The following is a 10777-nucleotide window of genomic DNA, read 5'->3' on the forward strand; positions in this document are numbered from 1 at the left end:
ATGCCGCATGTGGACCTCCTCTATGCCAAACTCCAGAAGAAGGACATAGATTCAGTTCACATTACAGCAGTCCTGCAGTTCCAGCAGGACATACAGAAGATCAGGTAGCAGCTGTATTCCTCCTTTTGCATTTGTTATTATTATTATTATTATTACTCATACATTTTCTTACTCCTCCTTTGCAGAAATTCTCTCCATTCCCTGGTTGACCAAAACCAGGTAAGTTTTTATTGCAGTCCATGTTAATCTGCAGTATTTCATAGAAAGCTATCAGAGGAATCTATCAAAAAGAAAATAAATATTAGCAACAAATGCATTGATTCATTTACCCTCTATGGACACTTGTAAAAGTCTTTGATGATTTTATAATATTTTTGCTTAAATATTGTAGTAAAGAGTAGATCCTTAAGTTAAAGACATATCTAAATAATAATATAAATATATAATAATAATAATAATAAAAAATGTATCCCACTGGTTTTGATGCAGGGTCCTTAAAAAGTCTTAAATTTAACTTGTTTATATCTGTAGACACCATGTGATAGATTTAATATGAGAGGTTTGCTATGCCATGTATGTGGGATTAATGGGAGGAGTATATCTTAAGGTTACAGAAATATTTAAGAAAAAATATTGTCAAGTCATCAAAGGCATGAGAAGACATTTACAATTACCCATAGAAGGTAAATGAAACAATGCAGCTTAATATGTTGCACATATTTCTCTTTTTGATAGCTCCCTCTTATAGATATGAAGATTGGAAAAATTTTTTTTTTTTTTTTTTTTTTTTACAATATAGCCAAAAGTGGCAATAATAAGGGTCCAAGCACAATGGCTTTTGTAGATGATACAGTTATACAATGGCCATGTCTCTTTTCAAATAAGAATCTTTAAGTGTCTTGTTATAGAAGTATTATTCCATTTAATACATTAAAATAGGCAAATATTCACTTTCCTTCAGTTGGACCTATATTTGGCGACACATTTTCAATATCATTAGGATATAAAAATATTAATGATAGTATTTATTTTCGAGATAGTATTATATTTTGGAGATATATATTTATATGCATTTTTTTACTACAAGTGAATCTATTTACCATTTACACGGTCTTTAATTGTGATCTAAAAGGATTTGTTGTTTGGCTCCCTCTAGTGGACAACATTAGTATTATGGCCTTCATCTCTGTTAGCTCCCTGAGCATCAGAAATTCATGAAACTTGACATATTTACTTAGAATGTCTTGTCCATGTGTATGAATTTCGGAGAAATTATGGATTCAAACACTGATACTGGTCTCCCTTTATAATTTAAAACTGGTCATTTTAAATGTTGCAGTTGAAATTGACATTTTGTCATCACTACATAATTTTTGTTTTTATCCTTCACTCTATAAGGTCTGTGATACCATACTCTTACACACCATGGAACTGTTCTCCTTCACAAACCACCTTGTTAGTGCCACCTTGCTTCAAGCAGACAGGTTTGAACAGTACACAATGGCGTTTCCTGAAGATGCACTGAGCAGGACTTTGAAGGCTTATCCAGTGCTCAATGGTAGTAAGTTGAAGACAGAGCTTAGTCTCATCTCATGCAAGGAAGAGTTCAGAACCTGTCATGGTGCTGTGGACCTACTCCAGCTGCATATGGAGAACAATCTTGAAGAAGTCTTTTCAGAGACTTCACTCTCCTAAAGATCCTTATCACCACACCCATGATCACAGCAGAAGTTGAGAGGTGCTTCTCAACCTCGAAAATAATTAAGACTTTTCTGAGAAATAGCATGACCCAGGAGAGGCTGAATGCATTGGCCATGCTGTCAATGGAGAAGAGACTGGTGACTGAGATGACTGATTTCAACCAGAAGGTCATTGAGAAATTTGCAAGCCAGAAAGAAAGGAGAACAAAATTTATTTTCAAATAGTGCTGCTGGCCAGTGATTAGGCAACTTCACAGTGTGTGTGTGTGTTTTGAATGATTACCTTGATTACTTAACTCATACTGATAATACTACTATAAAACTGATACTGATAGTAAAACTACTACTGATAATAAACCCACATTGAACTCAAATTCACTGATTCATGGTACATTTATTGCATTCTTTAACAGTTGACTTTAACATTAATATTTTCCATATTTTATCTAGCAGTAATGATACATAATCACCTGATAAATGGCTATTTACAGTCCTGCATTACTAACAGTTTAATTTTTCAGTTTGTTTGCTCCCCCCCCCAAAAATCACTTCTCAAGAAAGGCCACATGCAGTCAGACTGAGCTTTGCCAAAACACACCTTGAAGATTCTGAGGCAGATTAAAATAAAATGAAATTATTTAGCCTCAACACCAAACGATATGTCTGGCGGAAATCCAATACAGCTTATCATCCAAATAACAGCATTCCTGCAGTAAAGCGTGGTGGTGATATCCTGTTTTGGGGAGTTTCTCTGCAGCAGGGACTGGAGCACTCGTCAGGATAGAAGGAAAAATGGATGGAGCAAAATATTTAGTCAAATATTGGTCAAATTCTTGAGAAAAATCGGCTGCCCTCTGCCAGAAAGTTGTCTATTTATTTATTTATTTTTACAGTAAGAGTTATGTAACAAACTGTAAGACAAATACAATAACATAAGACAAGTGTAATAAACAATTTTTTTCCTGGTATTGTATCTGTATTTACCAGTAGCACTCAAGTCAGAAATAGTACAGAAATGTAATAATCATGTAAAAAAAAAAATACTGCATATCTTCAATAAGAATCAATTTATTCCGTACAGTGAAGAAATATAGGGCACGCAAATAACATGAAGGACAAAAGAATACAATACAATAATACATTACAATAATACAAAAAAATTAAAACAACACATTTGTTCTTTTCAAAACAACTGTTTGTGTTTCTGTTTGTGTTTGTATCATGCATTTATGTTTTCGTCTGAGAGTGATGTTGTTATGCTTGTTTTTATGCAATGTCCATGACAAATCAACTCTTGTTTGCAAGTATGTTCTTAAATTCAGTATGCAACTCTGCATATGATGTGTAGGTGTTTGGTAAATCAAAATCGCCAGACCTTCCAGTGAAGTAAAAACAATTTTTATTTCAGAAACACAGACAACATCAGATCCTGTCACAAATCTCAACAATCGACGCAGACCTGCTTCAGCTTGTGCTCTGATGTACAGCTTGAAGAACTGCAAACTCAGATTTTCTGCAGCTGTGTTTGGAGTGCTTTGGATCAACTTCAGGATTTTTCTAGTGCTTGGATTCTTGTCTACATACATTTGAAGTAATTCTGATTGACACCTGATCATGTCTTTGAAGATATGGCCTGCACCTTCTGCCATGTTGTTGAGTGCGTACTTTGGTTGCTGGATCAACTGTTTATGTGCAACCTGGAGCAGAATTGGTTTAAGATTGTCAGTGCTTGGAATTTTGGTTTTGATTTGATCCATTAGATCAACAAGTTCATCTTTATCATCACCACTGAACTCTTTCTCCAAAGCTGATGCCAGGAGATCCCTTTCTGTCTGACTAAAGTAAAGCATCACAGCATCACATGAAAATAACAACCCAAACACAAGTGCCACAATGAAAGCAGGGGCCAGGTGGGAAAATGAGTTGCTCCTAGTGAAAACATTCCAAGAAAATTCTTTAAAAAGTGGGAAGATCCTAGTTATTCAACAAATCATCTTAACCCTTAAAAGACCCTCTTAAGGTCAAAAAGTGTAAAAAAAAAAAAAAAAAAAGTAGGGAAGAGGACTTAAGTATTTCTTTAGCAGCGGAGAAAATGACCGAAATACGAAGAGGGAGAAGAAATGTGTTGCAGACATCCATTGTCTAGATGCTAGATTAGATCGTGCAGGGATCATGTTTATGACCGATCTTATTAGAGACACAACATCTATATCTAAATGTACCTCCCTCCAGGGCCGTGCACAGACATTTTGATGGGGCAGTGGCCCAAACCAAAAAAAGGGGCACTAAGGGGGTGGGCTGCCTCACTCTCCATATCTTCCTGTTCTACCTCTGTCTTTGTCTCTTCCCTCTCTGTCTCGTTGTATTGCCTTTCTTTCTCAATCTGAATATTTTCTGTCTCTGGCTCAGTTCCAAGACCTTCACTTTTACTTTGTTGTGTTGACTCTGGGGCAGTTTCATCTTAATATAAAGAATGAATAACAAACCTTTTACAATCATATTGTAAATACAATTTTAGGCTTAGTGCTAATTCAATTTTTGTTGTTGTAATTACTCTTTCATTTGGATAATTTAATGTATATCTTTCTTTTTGTCACACTAGCATATTCCTTTGCTGTCAGCCAGTTTAACAGTCTTTCCTGTACCTGTCTGATTTGGCTGATGCTCAGTGGGCTCTCCCTGCCTCATCTTCAATGAAAGTATAAGTATTAGACATTTAATTTAATTGTAACGGAAGAGGCCTGACGCAACAGGTTAGTATAACAATCAAGTTTATTACGGAGGGGGAATTCCATTCAATGGGACTGATGATCATCCTTGGTGGGATGATACTCTCCGGTTCTTCTGGACCTTCCACATGACTGTGAATACCGGTGATGGTGACGATGCCGGTGGATTCCGAAGGACGCGTCATAGTGAGTCTACGAGCTCCTGAAATGGATCGGGGTGACTCATCTGTGCCGTCGGTGTTGGTCTGGTCTTCTGTAACGGAAGAGGCCTGACGCAACAGGTTAGTATAACAATCAAGTTTATTTTGGTCACAGAGAGTATAGGTGTAGGATCCAGGTGATGACACGGAGAGTGTATAGTTCGTAGAACAGGATAAAGGATATGATGGTTGGAATGATCAGAGTCCTTTCCTTTACAGGGGTTGGAATGCACAAGGGAGAGCACACACCTCAGTGATCCAGGAACTAGGAGGAACAGGAGACGAGGAGACACTAGGCGGAACACAGGCGGTAAGTAATGCAGGAAGTATTCAACTGGAAACAGTAGTAAAGTCAGAGAGTCCTCTACGTGTGTACGAGACCGGACAATGAGGGTGTCTGAGGTGTGTGCTTTTATGCAGGCTGGTTGATGAGGTGCTTGATTAGTGACAGGTGCAGGTGCTCAGAACTCAGGTGAGAGGGATCGTTGTGATTGGGTGGTGGTGGAGCCTGGCCGATCTGTTACATTAATATTATACAGCATAAATCTATATTATATAGCTTATTAATAAACAACTCATTTAGAACATCTATATTACTTTTTTAACTATTTATAGGCCTACTATTAATATGGTTTTAATAAAATGTTATAAATATGATGTGTTATATAGATTACTAGTATCAACTAAGACAAGTGATTATAATGGGAAATATACTTAATTACAAGAATTAAAGTGTAACAAATTGCTAAATATTCTATATGATGATTTACCTGCTGGCTTGCTGGAGCTTTGAATCCATGTTTGCAATGTTGAACTGCCTTCTGACCTTAGATGCATTTAAACCTGTTGTAGGGGACTCCAACACAATAGTAGGACACTTTAAAATACCATATGACCTGCTCTTTAATGCAACTACCTTCGGGAACTGTCGTCTCAACTCTCCAGAGAGCGGGCACACAGATTGTTAGTGATGCTGCGGAGCGGGCAGGAAAACGCAGAGCGGATTAGCGGAATCAGTGGATTTTTAGCGGAGCGGTAACAGAATGCTTTGAGCTGGGGTGATGGTGGAGGGATGGGTTGGTGAGAGGGGCACCTCAGCCGATGAGGGCAGAGGGGCAGTGGCTCTAGCCACCGGTCCACCCCCCTGTGCACGGCCCTGCCTCTCTCTCTCTCTCTCTCTCTCTCTATATGTATATATATATATATATACACAGTACTTAACAAATTTATTTGACCACCACCAAATGTAAGGTTTGTGCCCTGTATTGATGATTACCAAAATCATTTTTATATTTCTGTAATGGTTAATCCACCAGTATGTGTAGCTCTTATTCACAGCAGTGTTTCTAATGTTAAAATATAAATATTGTCGGGATTTAATGGATTCAAATATAGATATAATAATATGAATATGGGTCTATGGTCTTCCACTCTTATTCTTGCCACTTTGGTGACAACAACGGAAACCCTCACGTCTTTCCCCTCAGCAGCAATATCAACAAATGTTGCCCAGAAGGCAGAGAAGACATCTCTATATACCTCTTGGGCATTAGCCCCTATATTATCAATGAAAGTGAAACGCAGAGGATAGGTGATAATGATTTCATCTTTAAATTGTGCAATAATTTTGTCCAAAATATTTACTCTATGTAATTTCAGAGTCACACAGAGCAAGCGAGGATTACTGGCAACTGATGAATCTACAAGTGTCTCTGAGAGCCTCAAGGTATATTTTGAAGCATAATCATGATCATGCACTGGTCCAAATTGCACAAAATCATCATCTGAATCACTGATGCTGTACATTCTTGGAAGGTCAGCTGTATTGCCATCATTGTCCTCTTCACTCAAATCAAGAAAACTGCTTTGTCCGTCCACACTTTGCCTGTTCATATGAACAGAATTATGATCTTGTCCTCTTTGTTTATCACTTGTGACAGAAGTTTCTGAATGGCAGTCTTCCTCTGTAATATTCACGTAAACACTGAATATTTGCGACACAAATTTATGGTACTACGGCAAGAGATTGGCGGGGATTGGCCAGTGTTGTACAACATGTGAAGGCGGCTGCACATGAGGATTAAAGCCTTAAGTGTCTTGGGTACTCACTGTTCTTCTCCTTATTTAAGACTGCATGCCCTGTGCAACAAATGCAACTAACCAAGAGTAAGACATGGTGTCAGAAGAAAAGTAAACTAAAACTAAAAATGGATTTTGCAGGAGTACCATCACCACACATGCATTGGGAATCGTCTAACTTACCGGATGCATGGCGTAGGTTCAGACAGCATGCAGAGCTCGTTCGCAGGTCCGTTGAAGAAAAAGGGTGAAGACGAAAAGTGCAGTTATTTGCTCCTGTGGATAGGAAAGGAAGAGATATCTTCAACACCTGGGCGCTGACGACAGATGAAGCAAAGGTACTGCAAACATACTATGACAAGTATGAAGTATATGTGATGCCCAAAACAAACACAATTTTCGGCAGATATAAGTTCCATGAGCGAGTACAAGGAGCCAACGAAAGTTTTGAGCAATTTGTAACTGAACTAAGATTATTTGTGAAGGACTGTGCTTATGCAGACAGTGAGGAAATGGTTAGAGAACGTAACGTGTTTGGCATTCACTCTCCGCGAGTGCGGGAGAAGCTGCTGAGCAACGGCTCCGAGTTAACGCTAGATAAGGCCATGGATATAGCCAGATCACATGAAGTTGCACAAGCTCAGCTCAAAACATTTGCAAACAGCACATGCAACCCCCCTGATCAAGCAGTGCACACAGTCACCAGACAGAAAGAGTCACAGTAGCGAGCAGGGAAAGCTGGAATGAAAGCTCTGCATCGGAGCAGCTATGACGTCGCGGAGTGCGGCAGAACTTGCGGTTACTGTGGCAGCCAGGCTCATAGTCTGTCTGAGAAATGCTCTGCTAAAGGTAAACAATGTGGCAAATGCGGGAAATGCAATCACTTTGCCAAAGTATGTCGTTCTTTTTACAAAAGGAATGTTCATGCACTGAGCAAAGAGACTTCTCTTAATAAGGAAGACCCACCTGCTGAGTTTTTAGTGGATTCAGTCTTGCACAAGCCAGGTGACACAGAACAAGCATTTGCAGACATACGGTACTACTTGGAAAAGAAGAAACTGAAGTTAGTTTCAAGTTTCACCGGGGGACAGGTAAATGTCATTCCACTGCACACATTTAATAGACTAAAAGCTCAGTGCAAGATCACACTGACTAGTCACAGCCTCACTGCATATTGTGGTTAAAAATTTCACAGTAAAAGGGACATGAACAAAACGTTCAAGCATTAATACGTTTTTTTTTTTTAATTAAGAACTTGCTTCTTTGATAAAATTATTAGTTATAAGATATAAACCTATATTCCTATGGCTACACATCAGTCTTGTCAAGTCAAGTCAACTCACCTTTATTTGTATAACGCTTTATACAAAACTGGTTGTGTCAAAGCAGCTTTACAGTGTTAAACAGGAAAATAGATTGTCAATAATGCAAGAAGACATTAACAGAGTCATTTTTCCAGCTAAAATCAGTTCATTGATGATCCAGTGATGTCAACATCCAGTTCAGCTCTCTTCCAATAGTGTCTGTGCAATCAGTCAAGCATCCCCAATTAAGACAGCCAAAGGCGACAGTGGCAAGGAACCAAAACTCCATCGGTGACAGAAATGGAGAAAAAACCTCGGGAGAAACCAGGCTCAGTCGGGGGCCAGTTCTCCTCTGGCCAGACGACACCAGAATAGTGTGATTTAATTCCAGCCTGCAACACAGGTGCAGAGGACTCGTCTGGTTCTCGTGATCTTGTGCTGATGGTTGTCGAGGTGACGAGGTCTTCACAGGGAATCTGTCTCTGGGGCACATCTAGTTGACATGGTCTCCACTGACATTCAGGGCTGTAGAGGTCGTCTCTAGGTGCTGATCCACCATCTGATCTGGATACAGACTGGATCCGTATGGCTACGGTGACCTTGGAATAAGAATGAAAGAGACTAATATTAGCATAGGTCTTTAAATTTAGATTTAAACTGACAGAGTGTGTCTGCCTCCCGAACAACGCTAGGTAGATTGTTCCAGAGTTTGGGCGCTAAATAGGAAACGGATCGGCCGCCCGCAGTTGATTTTGACATTCTAGGTATTATCAAATGGCCAGAGTTTTGAGATCGCAGTGGACGTGAAGGACTATAATGTGATATGAGCTCGCTCAAGTATTGAGAGAGATTGAGCGCAGAGCAACCACCCAATAAAGCATTACAATAATCTAACCTTGAGGTCATGAATGCATGAATTAATGTTTCTGCATTTGACATTGAGAGCATAGGTCGTAATTTAGATATATTTTTAAGATGGAAAAATGCAGTTTTACAAATGATAGAAACATGGTTTTCAAAGGAAATATTGCTATCAAATAGCACACATAGGTTCCTAACTGATGACGAGGAATTAACAGAGCAGCCATCAAGTGTTAGACAGTTTTTTTTTTCAGAATTTAGCAGTAGGAAATTGCTAGGGGTGTAACGGTATTCGTACCGTACGGTTCACGGGGCAAATTCCACATGGAAGTGATCATCCCAATGCCTTTGAAGGGCAGAGCCCTTGGAGTAGGGACTTTGGAGTGAGCAGGGCACATGCGTGCCATTATGTAGTCGTTTGGAAAGCACTTGGCAAAGGGAGCTGCGTAATTTACTCATTATCTTCAGCTGGGATGTTCCCGTGACAACGCAGCACGGTGTCCATCAACAGATTTTGCTGTTTTACTGGCATATATGTCTTTTTATTGTTGTTAGCATAACTGTTGCAAATAAACATACATTTTATATTTTAAAAAGTTTTTAAAATATGCTATATAATATATGAAAACTAATGTATATAAAACTTTTAAAATATAAAATGTATATTTTTTTATGCCGGTGTACGTCAGTGGATCAGCGGAGCTGACGTGCACTTTCATTTGAAATTTGCCCAGTGAACCGTACGGTACGAATACGTGTACCTTTACACCCCTAGAAATTGCTAGTCATCCAGTTTTTTATATCAAGTATGCATTCCGTTAGTTCTGCAAATTTGTAGGTTTTATCAGGCCACGAAGAAATATAGAGCTGAGTATCATCAGCTAACACCATGTTTCTAGATGATATCTCCCAAGGGAAACATGTAAAGTGTAAAAAGCAATGGTCCTAGTACTGAGCCTTGTGGCACTCCATACTGTACTTGTGAATGATATGATATCTCATCATTTACTGCTACGAATTGATGACGGTCAGATAAGTAAGATTTGATCCATGACAATGCAATTCCACTAATGCCAACATAATTTTGTAGTCTACTCAAAAGAATGTTGTGGTCGATAGTGTCAAACGCAGCCCTAAGATCCAGTAGCACTAATAGAGAAATACAACCACGATCGGATGATAAGAGCAGGTCATTTGTAACTCTGATGAGATCAGTCTCCGTACTATGATAAGGTCTAAATCCTGACTGGAAATCCTCAGAGATCCCATTTCTCTCTAAGAAGAAACATAGCTGAGAGGATACTGCCTTTTCTAGTATTTTTGACAGAAAAGGGAGATTTGAGATCGGTTTGTAATTAACTAATTCTCTAGGATCAAGTTGTGTTTTTTTAATGAAAGGCTTAATAACAGCCAATTTGAAGGTTTTAGGGACATATCCTAAAGACATTGATGCATTAATAATATTCAGAAGAGGATCTATGACTTCTGGAAGCACCTCTTTTAGTAGCTTAGATGGAATAGGGTCTAACATACATGTTGTAGGTTTTGATGATTTGACAAGTTTTTACAATTCTTCCTGTCCTATAGCAGATAATGAGTGGAACTGTTCCTCAGGGGATCTATAGTGTGCTATCTGTTGCGATACTGTGGCTGACGACTGCATGGTTATAATATTATCTCTAATAGTATCGATTTTGGAAGTAAAGAAGTTCATAAAGTCATTACTGCTGTGCTGTTGGGAAAGGTCTGTGTCTTGATGCTTTATTTTTCGTTAATTTAGCCACTGTATTGAATAAATGTCTAGGGTTGTGTTTGTTTTCTTCTAAGAGAGACGAAAAGTAAGCAGATCTAGCAGTTTTTAAGAGCTTTTCTATAAGTAGAAGTACTTTCCCGCCATGCAATAC

At 38.7% G+C, this 10777-nt stretch overlaps 1 pseudogene; it reads left to right on the plus strand.

Annotated features, from left to right (window-relative positions):
• Positions 1–1960, plus strand: LOC107731098 (uncharacterized; annotated as a pseudogene).
• Positions 1961–10777: the final 8817 nt, after the last annotated feature.

The sequence above is a fragment of the Sinocyclocheilus rhinocerous genome, unplaced genomic scaffold, assembly GCF_001515625.1.
Source record: "Sinocyclocheilus rhinocerous isolate Xijiao unplaced genomic scaffold, SAMN03320098_v1.1 scaffold2264, whole genome shotgun sequence".
NCBI lineage: Eukaryota > Metazoa > Chordata > Actinopteri > Cypriniformes > Cyprinidae > Sinocyclocheilus > Sinocyclocheilus rhinocerous.